The sequence below is a fragment of the Lycorma delicatula genome, chromosome 10 (genome assembly GCF_047948215.1).
Source record: "Lycorma delicatula isolate Av1 chromosome 10, ASM4794821v1, whole genome shotgun sequence".
Taxonomy (NCBI): Eukaryota; Metazoa; Arthropoda; class Insecta; order Hemiptera; family Fulgoridae; genus Lycorma; species Lycorma delicatula.
The window spans coordinates 109,003,361-109,029,540 of record NC_134464.1 but is presented as its reverse complement, the minus strand read 5'-3'; the positions used below and the strand labels follow the sequence as shown (position 1 = coordinate 109,029,540).

Here is a 26,180-nt window from a genome sequence, read left to right as displayed (position 1 = left end):
AGCGCGGCGTTTTCGTTTAGATTTTGTCAAGATAGATCGATTTAAGTAACGATAAATGTATTTTGTAGAATATTTACGAGTAAAAGATTAAAGTAAACGTGTAAAAGAGTATAAAAATTCAATCGGTCGGCCTCAGTCCGCTCAAAAGCCAGCCGGAAATATAAATTACGCGTGTCGCTGGAAAGAGGAGGTTATGGGACACGCGCAGGTACCACAATGTCCGATTCCGAGCGAGCGAGACTTTTTCGGGATTGTCGCAAAGCCGGTACGGCGCGCTCAGAGAACGACGCCGACGGCGCGGGCACCTCTACCGCTGCTTTATATGCCTTATCACTGTTACTTCTCATATCACAGGCCTATGTTCAAAAAAATTGTCGTCGAATGTTAGTCGAAATAAATATCATGTACCACTCAGTGTCTGTTTTAAGTTAAAATTAAATTTAGTAGGCAGTCAACGTCTCGTTTTTATTTCAATCGTAAACACTAAAAGCGACTCGTTGACATACATACCGACCGGTTTACTGTAGAGTTGGTCAAAGGAAGGAACTAAAATTTTCCATCGGAGAATTCAGTTTTGTTAAAAAAAAATACGACGGTGGCTCTCCCATCGGTCGGTCTGTAGCTCGGAGGAACTTCATCAAACGTCTGTAACGTTTTAGGTTAAACCAACGGCCGTGAACCCCGACACAGCCTCATCCGATTTTTTTCCCGTTACGTTCCAGGTGTATTACATTTTAGCTGCCCTATAATATAATATAATATAATATACATACTTTCGAGCATTAAAACGACCGAGAAATTTGTATTAAAATTTGACAGATTCATTTGTTTTTTTTTCTGCAGGTTCTTATCTCAAGAACCGACTGTAATATTCTGTAAAAATTTGTTTACACCTTTAATCCGACATTTTTCCACGAAAAATAACTAAAACTCGCAAAAATTATATTCCTTTAATCTCTTATACTTTAGAAAGTAATAATCCATTTAAATTATATTTTATGAAGTCGTCTGAAACGGTCTCTTTTCATAATATTAAACGTATAATATTTGAATACGATTTGAAATAAATAAAATACGGCAGAATTAATTATAGTAATAATCGTTTAAGTTTCAAATTAAGCAAAAACATATTTTATTACGTTTTTAATCGGTTATAGATTCATATATTAAGAAATATAGAAATTTATTTGATCTCAGACAAGATACAAAGACTTACTGCTTTTTTTAAAAAAGTATTTGTTCATCGAAGGCTTAAATACATAAAAAATAAGCTATTCCGTGAACGGAAAAATAGTTTACCGTTCTTTTTATATACCTGTGTTACAGTTAGAAGTAATAGATAGATATAAGCGAACTGTTACGTCGAATACGACAGAAATTAAAAAAAATATTTAAGCTACTGGAGAATTTGTTCGAATAGATACAAAATTCTTTATTGAAGCGCGCATTGAAAACGTTGAACGTCGCCGTTTCGAATAGTTATTTCACCGAAGGAATTTTTTTATAAATATTTAGTCCACAATTTTCTTTAAATTTTACTTAAATATAAAACGACAAGTATTAGGTTATACGTAATTACGGTATAACGGTTAAATATTAAAGAACGATATCAAAAAAATAAATTAAAACAATGTATATTGTTATAGGGATGATGTAAATTTACATTAAAAACATCCCTTTAAGTAAAATCGAATAAATTAAAAAATATATATATTTTTTTAAATTCACGTAATTGTAACATAAAATACAGAAACAATGGCTGCAAAGGGGTTTCCTGTGCGCAGGTATGAGTCACGTATTTAAAAAAACATAAAAAAAATAAAGAAAGTAAAATCTCTCATAATCGCTATAAAATAAAAAAGCCCTTATATTAGTTAATAAAGAATTAACTTTCCTCGAATAAAGATTTAAACGTAAAAAAATTACATTCGATCGGTTCTGATCTATATTTATTTGAACTTTAATGAAAAACGTTAGGCGATCAAAATATTAATTTAGAAAACCGACAATATTTGATCGAATTACATTTGTTACTTCGGAATAAATTTTAACTTAGCGACAATATAAAGTCAGATATTAATTAGTTTTAGTCGAGTTTAAAGAATTACATATCAAATACAAATGTAATTATTAAACTTTTTGAAAACACGATCCGTTTGTCCACATCTTTAATGAGTTTTCTTATTAAGACTTAAGACGATCGCAGGTAATTAAATTCGGAACAAAATTTATTTATTTTGTAATTACGTACGTAAAATGTCATCGGCAGACGTTTAAATTAGTTGGAAATATTTTCAAAGTAATACTGCCAGACGGTAAAAGATAATAAAATCTAAGTCGATTTACGGAGACCGAAGAGATATTTGTTTTCATTAATACGCAGAATGATTCACGAAGATTTTTTTGCCTCGGTGTTTAATTTACAATCGGGATCCGGTTTAGTAATTACGAGTAAATCTAAGGACTAAAAAAAAGATAAAATAAGACATGTAAAGAGGGGTTTCTGTTTAATTCTCTCAAAGGACCGTACATGTATACGTATGTAGGTAGACACGTGTTATACAGTACGCGTAAATATATAGTAATAAGTACATCCGAAGATGAGCGCAAAGAGCGTTGATCAAAGTCCAAAGTTCAGAGCGTAAAATCAAAGAAATTTTCAAGCGATAATCTTATCGATCGAACGCAAATAACTAATCAAAGATACATTGAAACAAATAAAAAAAATCAACAAAATTAAGTGGCAAAACGGAACGAAGAACAGCGACGCACAACACCCTGGGGTCCCTGACTCGCCTCAAATCTCGGATAACTTACAGATCTAAAGCTTTACGTGCCTAAAGTTCTCGCTGTTATCCAGGAAGTTAACCGCGAGGCAGTTCACATGTTTGTTCGGTCCCGATTTATATCTTGTACTAAATCGCCGAATCTCCTCTCGAACGGCTGGCGATCCCAGATAATCGTGTATTTCTTTGTTTTTGACAAACCACGGCGCTTCTGTTATATTTCTCAATAATTTGTTTTAAATCGCTGTTCGACTTCGATGTTACTCTGGCTTGTCGTACAACACGGCTGGATTCCTTATATACAAATCGGTTTCAGGATCTCTGAGTACAGCGATCGTTTGTTATATAATGATAGTCGCGATTCCCTGCCGAGCGACGGATACATCTTAGTGAACTTTACCTTACGCTTCGTCGTTTACTCCCCGACATGACTCTTCCGCGTTAGACGGCGATCCAGATGCGGTCCTAGATAACGCACAAGTCAGCACGCGGACGAAAACGCCATTAAGTTGAACTCGTGGGCAGTCACCTCTCCTCATCGTAAACGTAACGCGTGTAGAATTAACCGAATTAACCTTCATCTTCCATCTAGGTAGCCGCTCGTCGATTAGATCCGATCGTTTTTTAGTTTAGCGGAAGTTACGATAGAGTCGGCATCCGCAGTCAGCCGTTTACGTAACCGCAGTTCATAGTTTGCGGATGACACGATTCACAAAGAATGTAACAGGCGTTTAGGACACGTTCTCCGTGTAAAAATGAGAGAAGCAAGTTCATATAAACGTAAGTTTCGAACCGCTTAGTTAGCGAGTGAAAATTCTAAAAACGAACGCTTCTTTCATATATTTAACTACGTTATTTTACGTCGAACAAATATTATTAAATAAAAATACAAGGATAAATTAGAATTTATCGTACAACGGTCAAGATGTTTGTTACTTACGAGCGAAAAAGAAAGAGCACACGGCATACATTTGTTTCTCGAAAGCCGTCTTAACCTTTCATTTTGATGAAAAAGGAATGAAATAAATTTTAATCGATACATTTAGGTGATTTTCCTTACTCGTCAGATTATTTTTTTTTTACAGCAAATTCTGCGAAGAGGGTAAAAATTAACGATAACATTTTGAGGCAGATTATTATTAATAGGCGGTTAAGAAAAGCAAAAGCTATGACGACTTAACAATAAGTCATAAATCTTCGGTAGAGGGACAGCTTTCTTCTTTCTTTTTCCTGTTTAGCCTCCGGTAACTGCCGTTTAGATAATTCTTCAGAGGATGAATGAGGATGATATGTATGAGTGCAAATGAAGTGTTGTCTTGTACATTCTCAGTTCGACCGTTCCTGAGATGTGTGGTTAATTGAAACCCAACCACCAAAGAACACCGGTATCCACGATCTAGCATTCAAATCCGTGTAAAAATAACAGGCTTTACTAGGACTTGAACGCTGGAACTCTCGGCTTCCAAATCAGCTGATTTGGGAAGACGCGTTCACCACTAGACCAACCCGGTGGGTTCGGTAGAGGGACAGCTGAGAAGGTTAATCTTAACACAAAATTTGAGTTAGGAGTTTACCTCCTTTGTAACTAATTACCTAAAAGGAAGAGAAAATACACCTCGTATTGTTTGCTTTCATAATACTAGATTTACATTAAATATATTTCCTAGATAGGCTTGACGTTAAGATTAATTATAATTTTTACGTTCGAAGAACCAGACTTGGACACTAACATCACAAAGCAGTGATGTTTACTAACCCACCGAATCGGTCTAGTGGTGAACGCGTCTTCCTAAATCAGCCGATTTGGAAGTCGAGAGTTCCAGCGTTCAAGTCCTAGTAAAAGCAGTTACTTTTATACGGATTTGAATACTAGATCGTGGATTACCGGTGTTCTTTGGCGGTTGAATTTCAATTAACCACGCATCTCAGGAACGGTCGAATTGAGACTGTACAAGACAACACCTCATTTACAGATACATATCTCTCTGAAGTAATACCTTTCTTTTTTCTTTTCTTTTTCCTGTTTTGCCTCCGGTAACTACCGTTTTTAGATAATACCTCAGAGGATGAATGAGGATGATATGTATGAGTGTAAATGAAGTGTGGTCTTGTACATTCTCAGTTCGACCAATCCTGAGATGTGTGGTTAATTGAAACCCAACCACCAAAGAACACCGGTATCCACGATCTAGCATTCAAATCCATGTAAAATAACTGGCTTTACTAGGACTTGAACGCTGGAACTCTCGGCTTCCAAATCAGCTGATTTGGGAAGACGCGTTCTCTGAAGTAATACCTGGACGGTAATTCCCGGAGGCTAAACAGGAAAAAGAAAGAAAAAGATGGGTTACCCGAAAATGTTCGTTATTTATAACGAATCCTACGATTAGCCGTAGGATGTTGAAATTTTAGATTAGGGCTGTTGTAACATCAATTGTGGACCACAATTTTCGATTGCGATCGAAATTAAAATAAAATTTTAATTTATGAAATGTTTGGATCTTAAAGGGAAGGCTCATCGATTCCAATCACACTTCATAACGTTTTTTTTATTTTAATTTTTTATTTATTTCTTTTAACTTTCATTTTTTTAGTTTAAATATATTGTTTTAATAATTATTAACCCATTATTTAAAAAAAAAATTACAATAATAAATACAGTAAATTACAATTCAATAATATATATATATATATATATATATATATATATATATATATATATATATATATATATATATATATATATATGAAAAAAAATCAGAAGTTATTAGTGAAATAAAATTTTATGGAATTTTAAAAACGTGTATATCTAATAGATTTGGTGAAGTATCTGATTATTTAATATTAATTGAAAGTTATAATTTATAATCGAATTATTTTTGGATTTTCTACTTTAATTTCTGTTTAATTTTAGCTACATTAAAGTTAATTACAGAGTGACTGAAAAATAGACTCTCATAAGAACAACATATACACTCAGACGTGCATGCCCGATCTTTAATAAGGTGCAAAAAATTTGTATCTTTTAGTTCATTACTCTTCTGATATTGTCGCACAATATTCTTGCCAAGTCGGAGCTGATCGTCATTTCGTTTCTTTGTTTTTTTGTTGGCGATCGTTTAATCGCTCTTTGATTTCATATAATTCGTTATATTATACTTAAAAATTTACGGGCGATGTACTGTATATAGATATTTTGAATTAAAATTAATAGAAAAATGAAGAACGGCAAAGTTCAGATCGTCCAAGGTGAAACGATAATCGATAGAAAAATATCATTATCGGCCATAATGATGTACCGCAACGAAAAGTAACAGAAAATTTTGAAGAAATGAAGCTTCAGTACATCGGTAACAAACACGCGGATGAAAAATCGCCCGATCAGGAGAAAGAGTTAATAGATACTAAGTCGATAAGGGGAAAAGCACAGATCAGGAATATTCTAACATCAGGGTATGGAGTAGGGAAAATTAGTAATCTCAGTTAGTTTTTAAAATTTCAAAATACGATTTTGAGTTCTAAAAATCCAAAAAATAAACGATATATAGGATGTATCTTATTTAGAAAAAGTAGGGCTAAGAGAGTAGTAATCGACTGTATGAATAATATGTAACTGATATTTTATGCGACTGGAATAGTATCAACAAAAATTAGAATAAGGAAAATCGAGTTTTTTGACGCAGCTCTCCAAGATTCCCTATCTAGTGCTAACAAAAAGTAATGGAAATATTTATGTTCATTTGAAATAATATCGATCGAGAAATAAATTGTGAAGATTTTATTATTTAATCTAGCGATACACAAGTAAGAATTGTAAATATGTTTAGATGTTTAATGAAAATTTAGTTAAACGGAGATGCAGTATTTTTTGTCAAGTGTGCCGCAAAAGAAAAAAATAAAAATTATTAGGTTTGTGGTCAAGGTCGCAGACAGTAACGTCGCCAGCAGTTTTGTCAATTTCGCAATACCGGGCTAGAATTTGTCAACAAATGAATGAACGTTGTAATAAACAACATACCAACGAATTACACACGCAAGATTATTATTATAATTCTGTGTGGGCGATGTTACCAGTCTACCGACCAGTTCTGTTCGTGCTGGCGTCCGTTAGCAGTGTAATTTTTTTGTTATCGATAAATCATCGGGCTAAGCTCTTTACAAGATTCAAGTTATATAAATACTTTATTTAATTCTAACTTACTGTTCGCGGCTGTTTCTGAATTGTCGGAATATAATAAAAAAAGATAAAATTATATTTTATTATTTTTGTATTTGCGAATGTAATGTGTGTTCGATGCAGAGTGTAATATTTTCAGTTTAGTCTTCTGTTCTTGTAGCGTAAATGTTATTTACCGTATTGTTTTCCTTTATTATAGTTGACGCGTAAACTCTTCTTGCGATTCTGGTGTATAATTATAAATTTAACAAACTTTAAATAGCGTTTATGCGACTTATTATTTTTTCTTGTATCTTATATAGAAATAACCCACTACTTTACGCAAGAAAGAGTTGCAGGAATCCAGATTTTTAGACGTTAGTGAATTAAATTTTTATAAGGCTCATATTTATGTATTGTATTGTAATCAGCAGCTCCCGGGTATTTTTGGGGGAAGGAGGAGTTAGTATTTAGCATATGCAAGCGTATTCCTGGAATAGTAGTAATTCTAAAAGATATTACGTTAAAGTCTATGTTTTTTATTTTTATGTAATTTATCTTTCTTTAGTCTTGTACTTGCTACATAGCATTGGCTGAGATGCGCAGAGCAGCATGGCGCATCACCTGTCCCCTCTGCACCAATAGCAACAGAGAAGGGAAGCGCAGCTGGCCTGGCAGCACACACACACACACACACACAAGGCGAAGAAGCATCCAAACGTAAATGTCTACGAGCCAAATTTATATTAAAATTAAAAACCGTAAAATTCTACAATAAATCACAGAATCGTGATCAAATCACTTGTAAAATTGATCAAATCACTTGAAAATGTTCACAAAAATATACTCTATGCCCTAATACTAATCGAGTAAATATTTAATAAAAAACATAAAACTGCGGGACGCGAAAACACGTGGTTTTAATACGGGCCTCTTACCTAAAATATATCCTTCTTTACACGTGAAAAAGATATTGTTTTAAACGGTTAATTACTTAAGAGTTAAAAACTACATGAAGTTAATAAACGAACCCGTAATTTAAATGTTAATGTTAATCGGAAAAACAAATAAAATAAATTCGTGTGATGTACAGATTATTAAATATATAATCGAATTTTTAATTTCACCCTTAACTGGGCCCCGCAAAGTGTAGTCTCACCCACGAGTGCGTGTCATTAATTAAAATTTTATTGGGGGCTATAACTCTGGAACCGATGAAAACAAGTACCGCTTACGATATATCGTAGAAAACCTCTCGATCAGAGCTTATTACTTCGGTTAAGAAAAAGTCCAAAATCTAATTTTTTTAAATTTTGGCTTTATTTGGACGCTTTTGGTTCATCCGATTGTAATCAAAAGGGGAGGTGCACAACTAGATGTGTTACAACAGTTTTAAATCCAAAATTCCAACATTTTACGGCCAATCGTATTTGAGCTACGCGAGGTAATTACGTACGCACATACATATGTACAGACGTCACGCAAAAACAAGTGAAAATGGATATTTCCGTTGAAATCTGAAAACCGAAATTATTCGCGATTACTTCCTTTTGAAGTATCATGGGGATTAAAAATTCCACAGTAGGAATAAATGTACATTTTTAACGTGGATAACCATATCTGATACGAGATAGTAATAGCGTATATAAGTAATTTAAGTGTTTATTGTGGCAATTTTGAAACCAGGATAAAGTTGTACATATTTATTATGCAGCATTTGTATGCTTTTTATATTAACCAAATGTAAAAAAATATTGCGTTCTTGTGAAATAGTTTTCTCATTTTCGAGGTTTATTTATTAAATCGCTCGCTAATTTACGTAACTTATATTGGATTTTACTATAAGTTTCATTAATTTATTATACTGTTGTCACTTCTCTGTACAGCGTTTAAAAACAGCTGTCAAAAATGGGAAAATAGAATACGGGTCGAGTTGAAATTTAATAAAAATAAAATGTTGATACCAGTATTTTTAATAATATTCATTTTTTTTCTCTTTCCGTAGGGGGAGGAATAATCTCTGCCAGCCGCCGTCAGGCCAGCACTGAAGGTAGTGCGGGGTTCTCCCCCTCTAAAAAACTGCCCCCCTATCATGCAGGGACCGGATCTAAGCCATATAGTATGTACAGTCCCTGCATGATCACGCAGGCACTCTACTATCCGAATCCGTATGACCGGAAGGCGTCCCCTGGGGGCGATCGAGGAGCGACAACTCTCGAAAACATCTATGTCCAGACAGGAGCCGGGTAAATTCGTAGCCTGTGTTACCGTGCTTTCGCTCCACCCAGTTCATGACGTCGCTTAATAATATTCATTGTATGTACTGTTTAGATACGGCGTAAACAGTTTAACAAATATGTAACGTTAGAATTATAAGTAAATATGAAAAATTAGTAATTTCAGCGATTAACATTTCTCGACCGATAACGCAAAAGTCTATTTCGTCGAAATAAAGTTCAAATATAATTTAGGCAGACCAACAGGTCCTTTCGCCAACCGCGCGAGAAACCGAAAAAAGGATATTTTTATCCCTTTATAAGGGATTGAATAATACCGGAAAATATGTTCGCTAGGAAACATTTCTGCCCTTTGAATAAAATTTTGAGATACGGGATCCTTAAAGTCCACATCTCCTTGCCTCCTACACCTATCGTGACAAATTAATCGCCGTCACGTACAAAAAATCATCGTGCCGATTTCATCCAAATCGGTCCATCCGATCGAGAGATACCCGGTTTCTGGAATTCTTCATCGCTGAAATCGTGTCGTTTGGTTAGAAACAGACACGAACGGTAGCGGTTCGTAGCTAGCATTAACGAGGTTGATTTTCTTAGCCTTTTCAAGGCCGCGGTTAAAGTTTTCTGTAAAATAAAAGAACCGAAAATAAGAATGAATCGATAGCAGAAAGCAGGATAATAATCTAATTCTACATTTTATTATATTCAAGAATACGGCACACCGTTTCTAAGCACATTACGCTTAAAGGCGTATTCGGTTTAATCGAATAAATAATAAAATGTCAACAGATAATATTTTTTAGTAATATTAGGCGATAAAATGTCCGCTTAAAAACACTATACTCCAACGGCGGTTTATTTCAATTTCTATGTACGCAGAAACAAATACGTGATTAGTTTTTACTAATTATCTTCTCTTTAGCCCTTCTGATTTGGCGATCAAAGAGCCCTTGCTTTCCGCCGTCTTCTGATCGCTACTGAAAAGACAAATAAACACTTTAGAATTCCTTCCGCGGATGATCGAATTAGAGAAGCGAACGAAAAAGGAAGTTTCCGTAAACACGTGGCGTAAAAAAAACTATCTTCCGCCGACACGCCAGGGTGGGCTCTGCGGGAACGACAGTGCTTTCTCTTCCTGGCAGTTTCCTATGTGCGCATGCGCACAACAGCTAAACACCACGCCGCTGGAACTGTGAAGCGCACAATTCCGTACAAAGATTTTCGTATCTTTTTCATAAACTGGGGGATGGCTACTGACATTAAGCTTAAGGATTATTATATATTGTACAAGTATAAAGAAAGAATTTAAGAAAAAAGGACTCGTTATATCTAAATTTTATCGATAATATTAAGCGAAAACAGGTGGTGCTGGAGTCCACGGTGCCTATACGCGAGCCGCTGCTGGTCATAAAACACAAAGATTTTCAAAAATCCAGACACGCAAAATATGAGCCTATTATTAAGTTTTTATATTAAAAAAAAAGTCAAGGAAATTATATTCATTATTTATGAATATTTTCTTAAAAAATAAATCGCAATAGACGTAAGATTTAAATCGTAATGCGTTTCTGAAATACGATAATCAGAAGGACAAGGATTTTTTTGTCTTGAAATATCAATTCCCGGGCGTTTAACTTTAATATGACGAGATAGATAACTAGTCGTCGCACCGGCATAAGGTATTGATATACGGCAAAGATTACACAAGGCTTTTCCAGGGCTTGCTTCAGAAATGCAAGTTCAGATGCGACTTCTTTTTCTGCAGCTAACATTTATAACTTTAAAAACAAATTATTCTTTTATAAAAATACTTATATTATATCTACTTATGTACGATTTAAAAAAATAGAATACCGATAAATCATTTAGAAAAAATCGGCTTCTGAATATATAGACTGAAAAAAATATATATATATTTTAGTTTTGGTACGTCGATGACAAAACCGTTTAAACTACCTTTTGTTTCCATTTTAAACTATAAAGCCTTTTTTTCTTAATATTAGTACTTCATTAAAAATAATACTTTAATTTTCGGATCAAGTTACGATAATATATCCGATAAATAGATATATAAACACATAAAAACAAGTTGTAATCTTAAACGTATTTCCATCTGTCCTTAAATAAGAAAAATAAATTTGTTGAAATTTTTTCTCTCAGGATGTAAGCTTTTTAATACACACAAAAAAAAAAATCTTAATCTTTTACTAAATATATTGTAATGTAAATCGAAACTAATAATTTTTATTTTCCAAAGCTGTACGTAGAACAATCCAAAAAATCAGTTTAAATATCTCTTTTAACCGTTATCTTTTATTTATTTAACTTATAGCTTTTTTAAAGCAGAATAAATAGCAAGCTCGTTTTCATTTTCACAAGGGTTATTATTAAATTGATACGACGTAAAGTAGCAGCAAACGAAAAATCTGTCATAATAGAATGAAGTTAAGTCAGACTATTCTCATGAGATATTTATTAAGGGGCTGATTGAGGCCGCTGAAGGAAAAATATTTAACGATTATAATAGACTACGTATAATATAATCTCTTCTTTTTCTTTTTTACAATCTTTTATAATCTTTGCTGATGATATAATTAACGGTAACTCCGGTAAAGATTCGTCGATACTAATTATAATACCGTTACGTGTTACAAATTTCAAACTTAATTGACCCACCGGGTTGGTCTAGTGGTGAACGCGTCTTCCCAAATCAGCTGATTTGGAAGTCGAGAGTTCCAGCGTTCAGTTATTTTTACACGGATTTGAATACTAGATCGTGGATACCGGTGTTCTTTGGTGGTGGTTGGGTTTCAATTAACCACACATCTCAGGTATGAGAATGTACAAGACTACACATCATTTACACTCATACATATCATCCTCATTCATCCTCTGAAGTATTATCTAAACGGTAATTACCAGAGGCTGAACAGGAAAAAGAAAGGATTCAAACTTAATTAAACGGTCAGTAAGCGAAGTGATATTCGGGGCGATAGAATGATAAAGATACATACTCGTGGAAAAATTTGCTAAATTTGTATATCTTAAGTGCAACAACATATGTTTTAATAAACCGGGAATCTTCGGCTGAAATTAAGATTTGAACCGAATTTCCTAAGGATGAAAACACTTATGCGGTCATTATCTTGAACCGTTACCGTCGAATGCGAACGGTTCGTCTTCTTGGTTTACAGTGCTGTTATGTCACAGAGATACGGACGGTCAAAACGCTTAAATATTGAACAATTTTAAATGTAGGTCGGCAAACGATTATGATATGAATTTTGCAAAAATTTACATCTCATATTACACGACAAAATCTTTGATAAATATGGTCTTGATGAATAATTTTTCTGACTTAAAAATTCGAGAAAATTTTCGTCTTGTTTAGAGGTTTTATTCTAGAGGCGGTATCGATGACAGCCATTGTATGATTTTTAATTATCATAAGAAAAAAGTAATTTAAAAGAAATAATGTGTATAAATGCACTCCATTTAGAATTACGTTTAAAACGATATGTTTAATGATGGATAAACGTAATAAAATATTTTTTTATAGTAAGAAATGTTTTAATAAATAAAAAAATGGTTCAATCGACAATTATAAATATGATAAATAATAAAAATGTATCGGTCAAACGCTGACAGAGGACTACTTTGCAAAGAGTAATTTTAGAGATAATTATTTTTTCGTTTAATTTTTTTTTTAGTAGCTGGACGCATCGTAAAAGATTGTGTGAAGGTGTGAGGGGGTAGGAAAAAACCCAGATGGCTTCCTTCGCTCTGATTGGCTATCGTAGGACAGTACTATATCACGTGATGGTTCGATTCAAATACAACCGTACACTTGTAACGGTCAATATTGCTATACGAGTTACAATGTTAGTAATCCTATTTCTTATATACACATCCGGTATAATTAAATTAATTTAAGATTAGTCGATTATTTTATATCGATTACATTTTATAAAAATAATAATTAATCTCCTTTAATTTTAATAAATATATTAAAATATTACGATAGTTTATCGGTTTTGTAAGGTAAAATTTTAATATTAAATAATAACAGATCAAATTTTTCCGATTTTATTTACAATACGACCTCGTACTATCCTACACGTATATTTTAAGGAATATTAGGTAAATGAAATTAACGATTTAAAAAAAACCAAATTTTTGCCCAGAATCAAACACGGGACCAGCAGATTTAGAAGGTAAGAACTATATCGACTGATCGGCCGGTTTTTAATACGATAGAATGTTTAATTTATAAAACGAAATAAAACATTAAAGAATAAAACAAAGTAATCGGTAAAACTTGTAATTAACTCGATTAAATTTAAGGTTCTAATAAATAAAACTGTCGGCCAGATACATACAACAACGTTGCGTTAGACTCTAAAAACAACCTACATACCTACATTTATGTAATCCTTTTATGTTTATAAGTACAGAAAATATAATGTTATTTAATACATCAACTAAACAGTTTGCCGACCGACCTCGTAGGTAGGATCTAAGGATCTAATGTGTGGGCGCGCGCAAATTGTGAGGGTCGACAGTTCATTTAATTCCTTACCAAAATTGCACTGCAGCAATAATATCGTTGTCGGACCTCCAGTATAATTATGCCTCATCATAGTTCTGTTAAATATTATAAGGAATAAATATAGCCGAATCAAACTTAATTTTAATCTGACGTATTTTTTATGTACCGTGTACCGATTGTTTGAAATTATTTCGTAAAATAAAAAAATTACATTACTCACTGTGACAGGAGAGCGATCCCATCTATATATTTTTAAACGTTCAAGTTCATCGACGCATTGAATTTATAAACTTTTATTTAAGAAAATATCTTCCCGTAAATGATGTTTTAATCTTTTATTTTTAGAAATCATCTCCAGTTATTAATTAAGAAATGGCCCGCAACCGAAAAAAAAATATTTTAAAGGAAAAATTGAGAAAAGATTAAATAAATAATAATATTCATTTTTTTAATAATTCAAATGGAAGTGAATATATCTTTAAAGAAATGTTATTCTATTTATTAGAAAGAATATAACTGATTTAAGATAGAAAAGAAACATTTAAACTAACTGCAGACTAGAGGAAAAAACATTACCGTTAAAAAACAAACTGACACGGTAAGACAACTAAAGACATAAATCATCTCTTAAATTAGAGAAATTGACAGCTGTCCAGTAAAAAAACAAGCCAAGGGTGATGTTATATCTCATGTACACGTGTTCATACGTTTTAATATATATATATATATATATATATATATATATATTTGTGTAGAGAGAAAGAGAGGGATAATAAGTGAGTAAACAAGCTCTGTAACATAAATGATTTATTATAAATAACGAACAAATCTGTTCATCTTTTATCTCACTTTGGTTTTTTGTCTATGCGATCTAAGTGTACGTCAAATATGTTTCAATACACACACACACACACACACACACGCGCGCACGCGCGCACGCATAGCAAAGCAAATAAAATGTTTAGACTGCGCAGAATTAAAGTAAAGAATTAGTATAATAATTTTATGTGTCTTTCATTAAATATTATTAAAATTTTTTACATTTCCAAGCACACAACGTAGAAGGGATAAAATATTAAAAGCTAATAATTTTTCTTAATTTACTGTTATTTATTATATTTAATGGAAGAAATAGAACTACGTTGACAAACAAAACTGGATTGTTTGTCAACGTAGTTTTACGAGGTGTCATTTTCTTCAAAATAAAATGCTTAATAAATTTTGTGTTAGTAAAAATTATATCAAATAAACAATCATAAAGATATTGAAGAATAAAATAATTAAGATGGCCGCCAATTTTTAAGGTGACGTTTATAAAATTTTAATTACTGTAGGTTTACCGGCTCCTGAGAAATAATTTTTTGTTGAAAATCACAAAATAGCGTCCAGAAGGAAAACAAAGCAAAGTAGGACTTATGTCGATATAAACTTTTTTTCACATTTTGGTGTCCTGAATCGGTTTCTGGAGTTCGGCGAATACATCTAGCAACACTGTACGTATGGTCTAATTATAAATATAATATTAAAATTATAGAGCTGTATGTTTGCTATTTCAGTCGCTGATAAAAAATGAACTAATCTGTACTCATCATTAAAATATGAATTTTTATATTCCACTGAATATTTTACTTTCAATTTATACCGACGTGAATACATTTTTCAAATAAAATACATTTAACTAATAATACAATCTATCTTAAAATTATAAATAAAATGATCGGATAAAATAATCAATAACGAATCTTAATTCTAATATATTTGTAATAAATGTAATGTTTATAAAATATAATTTGAAGATAAAAATTATAAAAAAATACAGCTTCCAGAAGCATTTACAAAAATGTTGTAAATGTAAAATAATATATAAACAGATTTTTTTTTCGGACACATTATGAAAAAATAATTACATACTTTGTTGTAAAATATCAAGAAAATATTTTAAATAAATGGCATCTTGTCTTACTGTTGAAGAATACACATAAAAAAAAAATTAACCACAGTTCTATTATATTGACGGCATTTTTTTCGTTAGTTCCCGATTACTGCAAAAACTACTGAACCAGTCATTACGAAATTTTACTTGTAGCTTTCTTATGACACCTGGAAACTTAACCGCAGTTCAAATCTCATCAATCTCACTATTATGCAAGTCATAAAAAAAAGTTTATAAATAAAAATCTATAACTTTCTTTACCGAGATTTAATATTGTTGTCTATGTTAATATCGACTTCTTCAGAAAGTAATTATGTGATTTGCTAAATTTAATTCGTTGTCTATAAATATCAATTTGTATCAGTAACATAATATACGTAAAAATAAATTAATTTGATAATAGAATTATAGGAAATGACGACCGTTCACAAATTTAACACTGTTTACAGAGTAATACTCTATATTTTCATTTCTTGAACTAAGAATTTACATCAGGGTAAGCCACACTCGTAATCGGCATAAATTTGACTTTCAAAATACGTTTAAGTTTCAAACCGGTTTTTTTTATTATTAAGCTGAAATTGAAAGATATTCAAATTGGTAACGCGATCATAAAACTTTCGAAGGGATGACATCGTCGTTGTAGATATTACTTAAAAATTACTAGGAATTAAGATAAAATTAGGATAAGCTTATTTGATGCGACGTTTGTTTATGCGAGAAAAAACATTAATACGTAGTTTTTAAAAGTATTTTTAATTAATTTAAAAAGCACCAGCACGTGGTTGTCCGCAGTTTGCAATGATTATGCGAAATTAAAAATACCGCACTAATTCTGAAACTTATTTAAAAATGAATTCCTTAATGTAATTAGGCTTTGTTATTTATTATAATGATGTAATTTTTTTGGGATTTAACTCTATTTCCGACATTTTACGAAAAAATGTATTTTTGGATGAAGCGACATTTTTGTTTTAATTAAATTTTTGTAACGCGTCATTTAACGTATACATGTTCAATATACTAATTCATCGATCTTATTCGACGTAACTAGATATTGTATATTTTTTCTTTTATTTTTCATAAAATTCTGACGAATTACTTGTAGATTGCAAATTGAAGCGATTACTAGGAAATTTGCGATAGACCAGTGACAAAATGCAAGATTATAAAATAGCATAAAATTTATCGCTATTTTAACCGGTTAAATCTGACAGATAATTTGAACGTTTCATAGTTTAAAAGAAAAGCCTAGGCGGCACTGATTTGTTGTACCGGGCCATAAAACTGTTTGAAGTAGTGCATTAAATGATTAATGCACTATCCTGGGGAAAAGTGTGCAAAAAAACTGAATTGTAAAATCAGAAATTAAATCTAGCCAAATACGTTTTTATAAACACTGCATCTCAAATGCAAAAAAAAGTCTTCTTTAAGAGATTTCAAAAGAAAATGGGTCAAACAGAATGAAATTGTCTGGCCTGTGGTAATCCAGTGTAGCGGATAGAAATATACTTTACAACACGGATATTAATTTAATCGTTTAAGTAATCGGCCGTGTAGCTGAATGTTTCATAGCGTTAATATTAAATTTAGGCGACGCTTATTTATAGTTTTAGGCTATGAATTTACGGTCTGGGATCGGGTAAATCATTCTCCATACAAGTGAATTATTCATTAACCCGGACAGAAGTGATACAGAAAAGTTTAACTATTGCGTTAATAATTCAGATCGGGCAAAGGTTGTATCGAAGAATAAATTAATCTACTGTACCGATTTCAGTAGAAATTCAACTAGTATTTTGAAACCGTTTCGTACAAAGGCTGGTGTCTTTTAATGGAAATCGTTCCTTTTCCCTCAAAAATAGACGATGTACACCTTTATCTATGTAATTTGCTAATTACAGAAGTAGTAATTTTATAGAATTATACAATCGCCAAGTTATATATATATTCAAATATTGCTGATGCAAACTAAACTTACATAAGTAATCTCGTGCAGTCGATGTAAATTCTGTACTATGTATTTGACCGCAATACGTAAACAATAAAGGGTTCCGCGGGCTAGTTCGATTCAAAATGTAACCTATAAAAGAATTTTGTTGTTTTTCTTCTTTGCGTTTTAAATGTACTGTTTTTACGATGCACGGAACGTTTCGGTAAGTAAATTTTAATCTGTATGTTTTTACGAATACATCATATTTTTTCAGCTATCAATGAAGTTATTAAATTAGTAAAGTAGATTCATAAAATTAAAAATATATACGCATCTTTAACTTTACACGTTCTAATCGGTGATATTGACCGCAATAGTAGAATATTTTATCCGCACTAACGATTTACATAAGTCTCAAATGGATGATATAACTGCAAAAAAAAAAAAAATAGTGAGTGATAGACAGCTTAATTTTTATCGTTCTTAATTATTTTTTCATCCGAATGATTTAAGAACACTGTCGGTCTATTCTTTAGAAAAGTTCGTGTTTTAGATTCGACATATCTCTTCGAAGATAAATCGTATCGAGCAAAATAATAAAATACAAAATTCTTTCTATATTATGTCGTTAAACCGTAGCCGCATCTCAAAACTTTCATAATTAATAAGAAATAACTGTTGCATATTAAATAATTTAAATTACGATAAAAAATAATAAATATTCCTTACATACATTCCGATAATTAAAATAAAAATCTAATTTTATTTCGAAATAAAGTAGATCGTGGATTCAAGCGATACCACTAGATGTCGGCCTCGCTTCTGTATCTTTTTTTTATGAATGCGCCCGGTGATAAATCAGAGAATACCTCGACAATCACGCCAGGGAGTACTTCGGGAAACTGTACTTGTTTTTAGGTCTTAAAATGACTTATAAGTCTTATCGACAATCATTTTAAGGTCAGAAACTTTCATTAAATTAATTCCCACAGATCTCTTTTCAATTAAAACTAAAACAGCTCATTTAACTTCCTTATAAGTGAAAGATAACACCTAAAATCTTGCGTAACTGTCAACAATAACTTTGGGTAAAAGCGTAAGATTAGAATCGTTCCGACATCGAAGCTAATATTAGTGGTATTAATAATAATATAGTTTTTAAAAAGCGATTTCAAAATATTTTTACGTATAATATTCTTGAAACTGTTTGGAAGATCCATAAAATCCTATGGAAATTTGAAAAATCTAGACAAATTTATTTCCACTAGCATCAATGTTTTTTTCCTTCTTTCCCCTGGGCCGCACCCACAATTAAGTATAACACAGCCCAGGGCAGTGTCCATATACTCAAACAGGCCTCCCAGCCTACCCGCAGGGTTGGTCTAGTGGTGAACGCGTCTTCCAAATCAGCTGATTTGGAAAGCCGAGAGTTCCAGCGTTCAAATCCTAGTAAAGCCAGTTATTTTTACACGGATTTGAATACCAGATCGTGGATAACGGTGTTCTTTGGCGGTCGGGTTTCAATTAACCACACATCTCAGGAACAGTCGAACTGAGAATGTACAAGACTACACTTCATTTACACTCATACATATCATCCTCAATCGTCCTCTGAAGTATTATCTAAACGGTAGTTACCGGAGGCTAAACAGGAAAAAGAAAGAAAAAAAGCTTAAACAATACAACGCTCTTGTATCGGCGATTAAAAGTAGAATCCGGCTTAAAATTACGAAAAAATAATTCCTTCGAATGTAGTCTCCAGTTACGTTCGCTTGAATTTTCCGTTGAAATTATTTTGTAAGCGCACCCCGAGTGAATAAACCTCAAAAAGGTTTCGCCAATACGGGAAAGAAAGCTCGATTTGAAATTTTGACACATTTTTTCCAGTAAAGTCGTTAAAAATCTATCTTAATTTCACCGTTAAGGATTCTTTCCCAAAAAAAAGTTTTGATGTCATACGTTACAAAAAACTGTATCGAGCAATCTTTTGCTGCGGTGGAGCCCCCTTGAAAATTCTAAAATTTTTTACTAAAACTTACCAAATTTTACGGTATAATTTATCTTTTATCCTGCTTAACCGTATCAAAAACAACGAAAACTTTTTTATCGCAAGAGTGGGCTACATGAAAATATTGTGGCTTAAGACTTTACTATAATTTTAATCGTCGTTAAAAAAAAAAATTCGGTTTAAAAAATTAAAAAAACAGTAGTATTCTGAACCGCCTAAATTCTTTTATTTATTACTTTCACACTTAAAATAATCTATCGTAAAACGGGCGTATAATATATTTATTATTCTATTCGTATTGAAAGCGAACGAATCTTTTATAATAAACACAGTAACTAAAACAAGAAATTTATTTTCTTTTAGAAAATATTTTCACTTTTTTAAAGTAATTTTGAGTAGCTGTGCCGCATTATTTTCGAAGACGTAACAAAAATTCCTAATTAAATTTTAAAATTGTAAATCAAAAAATTCTGTAGATTAAAAATATAGTTTACAGTACTTTCGGCACGATCTTAACGTAACAAATTCCAGGTCCCTTAATTAGATCGGTCGTTCAAACCAGAGGATGATAGATCGACAACAAGTCATAACTAGAAACTACATCGTTGGAACAATCCGTTCTCTTTTTACATTTACAACGTTTCGATGACCGTACTTAAATAATAAAGACGACTACATCAGTAACGGGCCTATATATTCTATTAGCAGATTATAAACGATGAATTTTTTTTATCGAACTTTTTAATTTAATTAAAAAACTTTTATAACCGATTAAAGATTCTAATTTTATTCGATACTTTCTACAGAACCGATTCTTTATCTTACGAACACTGAACCGATTAAAGAGACAAAAAAGAGATTTTCATTTTATTTTTTACGTCTTTTTGAGCTAAAGAACGAGTTTTTCTTGTAAAACAAATGCGATCTTATAGCCGAATAAATTTCAAATACGATCTAGAAGTGGAAGAAGCGACCGGCAATCCGATGTTAAAATTTTGTCCTTCGTATTACGTTTTTGTTAAAAATGTAAAAAGAGTTTCGGCTTTCTTACGAGAGAATCAGTGTCGATGAAGACTTTTCCGTATATATGTAAACTATATCCCGTGTAATTGCTACCTAACACCGAATAAAATTTTACGTTCGCCGATTTTTTAAATTTCAACATAGCGTTGTTATTATTACGTCTCGGGGTAGATAATTTACGCTGTTAGCGAGGAGATAGTGAATTTACCCGAACCCGGTTAATAGGAAACAAAGGATAACTCGTATTCAAACGGAAACTGTGCCCGAGATATACATTTAAATCGCCTTAACGAGTCAAACATATCGGTATAAAGAAATCATCGCTAGATAATTCTAACCAAAATGACCCCCTTTGACCGCTAGTATTAGCCGACGAACTTTTACAATTCATTAAATTGTTATATCGTGAAATCATTAAGCGACTTTATTTTAGTGCTTTTAGAAAAAAAATCCGGGGAATGTGAGTGAATCTTCGATCTTGAAATCTCAACGTAAGCGTTAATATTTGTCAAAACGATTTCCTTTTGGAATTGCCGAATGTCAGTATCGCGGAAACGCTTGTACCCCTCGTGAACTCGTGACCTCGATGCCCTTTACCCGTATACTTTTTCACGCGATGTTTATATTTCTGGAGATGAATTTAAAGCAAAATGCAAGATTTGTTGATTTTTACCTCTTTAGATTATTTTATTTTTGGATCGCGGTGATATCACAAGCCCGTCGTGTAAATATACGGTTGCTGTCGTCGAAGAGGAAATAACGGTACGCCGGCCGCATTGTGAAGTCAGGAACGCTGCTGTTTTACGAAACGGTATTTTGTCGAATTAGTATTCGAACAGAAGGTTCGTATTTTGGAAATTTTGGAAGCTTCGAGTCGCCGCGACTCGTAACGCTAAAGTTCGGAGCTTTTCCTGCCGACATTGTTTTCACAGTATTTTAAAACTTCAAGGTATAATGTCGACTTACAGTTTATCCTTCAGGCGGCCCGCAAACCGGCATTAAAAAATGTATAGCGAATGATATCGTTATTGTAAAAAATCCTTAAGCGTGACCTCGGTGTTCGATCGAATTCGAGTCGCCTTTTTTTGTGTGTCGACTAACTTTTTCCTACCCGTTACGAATACGACTATATTTTCGATATCGTAGCGTTGAAACCGGTTTTGTCGTCTACTACAATATTATTTTTAAATATTTCGTCTTCGTCGACACGTTTTTAACACTTCTGACCGAAAGACGATGATTTTTTATATTTTGTTATCGACTGCGGCGTGCACTATGTAGCAATTCTATGCGTAATCATCTCCCCCTAATCTTTCAGCGAGAATTTCAGCGCTTGACCCGATTAAAATTATATCCTCGTTCGTTATTTCCCGCCCGTCTAAACAGCGATTATTGCGCGCAAGTTCTTTCACTTTTGCAGCTCGGCGAGCGGACCATTATCGAACCGTTCGTATCCATTTTTTAAATCGTCTTAACCATTCAAACGCTCTGCACGGCGTAAAAAATTATAGTTGTAAATGAGAATTTACGGTTTATTATTTCTGTAATCGTTTCTCCGAATTTTCTTCAAAACGTCACACCAATAGGTCGCTTACGTTAATCGCTTTTGAAAAACGGCAAAACGACACGAATGATGACTTATTTAAACAGTCAGAGCGTTGAATCTTGACTTGCAAACTCTATTACATTTTTTTTTAGAACGCTTATTACACTCGATGAAGTCTATGACGATAATTCAAGTGGATCGCTGTTACCGGTCGAGAGCATCAGCCCCCCTCACTCGGCGGCTTTCGTTCGGAATCGGTTTCTCTTTACGATCTAATACGAAAAAAACTGAGAGTGTGAAATAATTAATCGTAAGAGTTTAACTATAATAACAACAACGCGAATACGTCAAGTAAACTATGCAAGGTTCGAAATCAAAGTTTAAACTTTTACCGACTTTTTGAAGAAAAATAAGGTATTATGTTCGGTCGCTCGGTCGGAGCGGGGGGTGAAAGTGAATTTTCTTTACGTTTTGATGTACGAGTACGAAAATACCATTCGCTTAAATTGCGGCTTCCTTATATATTTATTTATTTTATTTATACATATTTATAGGCCTACGTATAAAATTTTGTGGCTCGAAAATCTCCAAAACGACTCGATAAATTTTATTGAAATTTAGATACGCTCTAGTAGCGAATCTGAAGTTATGCGTGTGAAAATTTGATGAAAATAGGTCGAGTCGTTCTTGAGTTACATTCAATTTAAGGTCGAACAAATTTGAGCGGGGCAAGCAAGTTAGACGATCGATTAGAATGAATTGTTATTTTTAATAAGATACAAAATAAAATAAAGAGAAGTCGATGTTCTCGCGCAAGGATTCTTTTTTCTGTTCCGATTCAAAAAGCTTGGACTCCTTCCGAACACGCTTGCAATTAGCACAAGTCGGACCCTCTGACCTTTGCTGACACTCGTCACGCTTGTGACCCTCGTCACCACAATGAGCACATACAGCAGGATAACTACAGAACTTAGCCCTCTGACCTCACTTGCAGCACTTGAAGCACCGCTGGACATCTAAAAACTCTGGAACGGTCTGGTTGAACCAGGATTCAAACCTAGAACAATTTTAATAAAAATTATCGATGATACCGCTAAGCCGCGGAGGTTTGCATTGTGCAGCGCTGTACTACAGATTTATTTTAAAACAGAAACGGTGAAATAATTTTTAAAAGGTGATATTACGATAAAATTAGATGAACTTTTTATATTTCTAAAAATTCTTTTGATTAAAGTAATTTTTCATATCTTTCTTTTTCCTGTTTAGCCTCCAGTAACTACCGTTCAGATAATACTTCAGAGGATGAATGAGGATGATATGTATGAGTGTAAATGAAGTGTAGTCTTGTACATTCTCAGTTCGACCGTTCATGAGATGTGTGGTTAATTGAAACCCAACCACCAAAGAACACCGGTATCCACGATCTAGTATTCAAATCCGTGTAAAAATAACTGGCTTTACTAGGACTTGAACGCTGTAACTCTCGACTTCCAAATCAGCTGATTTGGGAAGACGCGTTCACCACTACACTAACCCGGTGGGTAGTTTTTCATATCGCCTATGTATTAGGGCACCTTTAAGTAAACAAAGGTTTAAATGGCCAGACCCGTTCAAGTTACGTGGGATTTGAATATTTTTATGAACATTGCTGTTCAATTTTTTACTGTTATTCGTTAAAATGTGCCTACTATTATAACATTTTTTTATTTATTTTATTATCTGTAAGGATGACGAAAAATTGACTCGCTTTCATTTCTTGGTTTTCTTACAGTTTAGTTCCTTATTTGATAAAATTTTCAGATTTAGTGGCATTTGGGTCTTTCTAAACTATTAATGAAGAATGATTTTTGCTTAGGGCCTCGAACGTATAGAATTCACAAAATACATGGAATCCTTTATTTCAGAAATCCAAGCTAAGCCAAATTTTGTTTTTGTGAAGTCTCACTATCTCTCAACGATCTATAGACATGATACTGTAGCTTGACAGCTGCTCTTACTCGGTCTTGGGCTGATAGTTTTTTAATATTTTCAGTGTTGGAAACCAACTTCTAACTCTTTTGATATTCAGAACCGATTAAAAGTAGTTGTTGAACCTGAATCCTGCAGCATCATAGAACAGGGTTAACAACTTAAAGGTTATTACTAAAAACTAGTCTGTTAGATAAGCTAGTCGGTTTGATGACTATATAGTTAGATTTAGATGTAAATAGGAACCCGATTAGCCCTGTGCCCCTCACTTTGAAAAAAATGAAACGAAATAAACAAACATCTCCTTTTCAGATATTAATATAGGTAGATCGGTGGGATTCGCGATGTTCAAAAATTTTTAATTCCTCAATTATACTAAGAACAGATGCAAAGTTCTTCTATCTACACAGATCGAATCTTATAGTCTGAAAAGTCATGCGCAAAAGATCGGCACAAGTTAAACTTTACTGCGTAGAACAAAATAAAAAGAATAAATTTTGTCGATCTCACCGTCTCAAAAAGTAACTTGAAAAAGACACTTTCAAAATATGAGAAATGATGGTAGGTACTGTTATTAGCAACTATTCAAACCAAACAGCCAAAACATGAACTATCAGCTTTAGAAGTTTGAACGATTTGAAAGAAATTCAATAAACACAAAAGTTCTCCTAATAAGATAAAGTTAATATTTGTCAACCGTCTTATAGAAACATACATATGCAGATTAATAACAAGTTTAACATTTTTAATGTACATGAAAAAGGACCATATCTTAACGACTGGAACACTGTGATATATAAAAACGCGGAAAAACTATGAAAAAATTTACAGACATAATTCAAATGCGACATACTTTTCAACAGCATTCTACATTTTTCTGCCTAATTAAAAAAAAACAAACCGTTTACAATAACGCTAGCTGACACCGGAGATGAAAAGTTGCAAAGGCAATTGAAAATGTTTTGAAGTAATTCGTACCTGGGGCAGAAATATAAGACGTGACGCACATCTTCAGCGGCCTAACGCTCTGGACAAGGCCTTAATTAAGCAAACCAAATCCGGCTAACCTATCTCAAAAAGCACCGCGTCTCAACTATCTGCATACTTCTCGCATCAGATGAATTTACATGCGTGTAAAGGCCATCTGACAGGGAAGGGCGGTAGGAGGGTCCACATCCTCATTAAGGATGTGGATGCACTCACCGCTTAGGATGAGTTCATTACAGAGGAATCAAAGTTATGTCCATGCGACCGGCCTACGGTGCCAAAGCAGGTGGTCACTGTGGCTGTACCACCCGTTCTTGCGGATAAATTATCGGCTGATAGACATATCTGTATCTGAAGGGTGGCTTTTAGGGTTATGAGACTTCATCTGACAACCTTTGTTTTTACTGCTGGAAGCCAGGCTACAGGGCCAATTCATTGTACCAGACCGGATTGCCACTGTTTCACCTGCGAGCCCGGTCATCTACAGAAGGACTGCCGACAAGAGGCTTTGTATCCTTCCTGTCAGTTGCACGGACATACACCTGGGAGTAGGGGATGCAAGATTATTTCTAAGGCGAAACAATTCAGCTGTTCTAGTAAGCTAACACAATTTTGTTTAAAGGTACCACTTTTATATCGCCGTGTCATGTTTGATTACTTGTCGTAAGTAAAATTGTGTAAAAGCAACTGAAATATCAAGATTTAAAAATATAAATACGCTGTACATCACTGAAATTTTCCCGATTGTGTTCAGGACATTAAGTAAATAAATAAATCTTTTATTTCTGATTAATACATAAAACATTATATAGAGTACGTCAGGAATGAATAAATATGATACTTAACGGGCGAGGAACTTACAGGAACTGTTCGAGCAATTTTCTGGATGAGTCAAGGTAAAACCTTGATCAAAGCGGTCATAAAATACATAATTATTAAATCAAAAACAGATTTGATTACAATTCATCTCGATTATTAAATATACATACACGTGATATAATATTTAAGATAAAATACTACTAAATATTCTTGTTTTATTGTATTCTATCGAGTC

The 26,180-nt window shown here is 33.1% G+C and overlaps 1 long non-coding RNA gene across 2 annotated transcripts in view; it reads right to left on the bottom strand.

Annotated features, from left to right (window-relative positions):
* LOC142331547 (uncharacterized) overlaps positions 1–26,180 on the bottom strand; it is a 162,627-nt gene that overhangs the window by 119,513 nt on the left and 16,934 nt on the right. Inside the window, exon 1 of one of the 2 annotated variants that reach the window (XR_012758036.1) lies at positions 13,949–14,044. The exons of the other annotated variant lie outside the window; for it this stretch is intronic. This is a non-coding gene — a long non-coding RNA (uncharacterized LOC142331547). Of the gene's footprint in view, positions 1–13,948; positions 14,045–26,180 lie in introns of those variants that run through there. 2 annotated transcript variants of the gene reach the window in all.